Below are 2,360 nucleotides of genomic sequence, written 5' to 3'. Positions count from 1 at the left end.
TTAGTTGACATACAAGAGCACTACAAAACCACATTATTTTATTTTATTTTTTATCAATAAACTTTATTATGTTAAAGGCCATATTGCCCACTTAATATGACTTTGATGTGCACAATTTCTATAATTTACAACTTACTGTATATGGTCTAATATAAATTACATTTAGCTATCTTGAATAAAAGATACTAATCCCGAAAAATTTAATATATAAAATAATTTCTACAATCAATTAAGCTACCCAGCTCTTTTACTAGTGGGGGCCTGGTGTGCAATGGCTGCAAACAGCAGCATCCTAGGTAGTGTACAGCAGCCTGTTCCTTGTGTGCAATAGCCTTTGCCATTGAACATTTATGTCTCAAATCTAGTGCTTTCCCCAATCTAGGTTTAAGACTGGATGTATTATGCCTTTGGAAAGCCCCAGGACACAGAGGCCAGAGTTCACATTGGCCATGTTCATCCATACCGAGCTGCCAAACCTGGAGCATACAATTGAGTCCTTATTTAGGGCCAAGTTCAAGTTCAATGAATGCCCACAGAACCACATCTCAAGGAAGTGCGATTTTACTAAGTTTAATGCATATACATTTTAAGACTTGGTGGCTGAGAAACAACTCATCCTGGATGGCTATGGGGCCAAATATATCCCTGGAATCATGGGCCCCTGTACAAGCAGCTAGCCCTGCATTTGAAAAGAGCTGCCCCCTCTTTACTCATGCCCACCAATGAATTCTATTTCCTGTACATCAAATATATATATATATATATAAAATAATTCAACAATATGCAGTAGATTTTTTAAAAAAATTAAATGTAACTTTATCTTGATGTCTAACTACTGTGGATATATTTTGTCAGTTATTAACGTTCCCCTTTCAGGTTAATATCAAGTCAACAAAAATTTGGAGATCTCTTGACCCTTTCCCAAATGTGTAAATTAGTAATATAATGTCAATATTCAGACAGGCAAATAAACTAAGCTCCCTTTGATGAAAACGGCATGCAGTAAGACTTCCCTACTGAGAATCATCTTAGTTTGTGAAATAATAATCTGGAATGGCTATATCTGCAAAATATATTAAAAGAAAGAACATGTCAAAAACATTATCTGCAATTCCTTTATGTATATCTAATCATTTTATATTTCTTTTTTATTATACTACTTGAAATACATACATAAAGGATAAAGAGTTTCAACAAACCTCCAAAAGTAAATCTAATTATCTATAATATTCTGACTTTCATTTTGTTTGCTTACCAAATTGAAATGAAAAGAAAAAAATACAGCACTCTGTAAAAAACTAAAATGATTTCAAAAAAATTATTGTTTCCCTTTGAAAATATAAATATTTAAATAATGGTGAAATAGAGAATATAAACATTCACAAATATTAGACATACATTCAACATTTTCAGGTATTATTTTGTTTTGTTCAGACTTCCCCTTCTGTCATTTTTCTCTCCTTTCTTTATCTTTAGCATAACTGAACAGCTTTCCAAACATCTATAGTTATACCAGACATAGCATTTTCCAACATGAAGCATGGTTTTTCTTAAACATCATTTCCAAATATTAATTCCCAGGGAAAATGATGTTTTCTGTATGCTAGAAATATTGGAACCAATATAACAAAACTCATTAACATTTATAACATTTGAAAATAATTTCACAATAGTTTTATTTTAAAAAATTGTATTGTAAATTTACATAAGAAATTATCTCTCTGTTATATGACTTGTATAACATCCACAGTATTCTAAGAAAATATTTTTTAAATATACGATAAGATGTCTAAATAATACAATTTTTAAGAGTGCTTAGAACCACTGTTAAAAATCTTAGACTAAGGGATGAATACTTTTTTTCTATAGAGATTATATATCAGCATGCCAGCATTGGCTTTCGTTACAGAATAAGCATTTTAATCTTCTTTAACTCTCATCAATCCACTGCAGAAAGCAGCTTGAAATAAAAAAGACCATCACTTACAGAAAACAGTTAATAATTCCACGGTTTACTTGGCAGTTTCCTGGGCATAAATTTATAAAATACATTTATGGATTGAAATAAACTGTTTTACTAAATAATATTACAGAATTTAGAATAGATGCTGATTAAACAGCAAATCAACAGAAGTGTTTATTTACCAGTTTAGTGACTACTATGCTAATTAGATCTTCTGTCTAAAATGTGTCCATATGGACAATTTTTCTGTAAATGTTTCCTTTATTTCCACATTGTGTGACAGCATTTTCATAGATCCAGCTAGAAATTAACTTAAAAAATAGTTATTTAAAGATGACAACAGAAGGTTTTGAACTTTGAGTTCCAAAAGGCAAACAGATATTTCTGAAATAAAATA

At 30.6% G+C, this 2,360-nt stretch overlaps 1 non-coding gene across 1 annotated transcript; it reads left to right on the top strand.

Moving 5' to 3' along the window:
- The first annotated feature begins 219 nt into the window (after positions 1–219).
- Positions 220–350, top strand: LOC126955854 (small nucleolar RNA SNORA70). The gene has a single exon (XR_007726140.1). It is a non-coding gene; the product is annotated as a small nucleolar RNA SNORA70 (small nucleolar RNA).
- Positions 351–2,360: the final 2,010 nt, after the last annotated feature.

The sequence above is a fragment of the Macaca thibetana genome, chromosome 5 (assembly GCF_024542745.1).
Source record: "Macaca thibetana thibetana isolate TM-01 chromosome 5, ASM2454274v1, whole genome shotgun sequence".
In the NCBI taxonomy this organism is placed as follows: domain Eukaryota; kingdom Metazoa; phylum Chordata; class Mammalia; order Primates; family Cercopithecidae; genus Macaca; species Macaca thibetana.
Note: the sequence above shows the minus strand (reverse complement) of the source record. Positions and strands in the feature narration are given on the sequence as shown.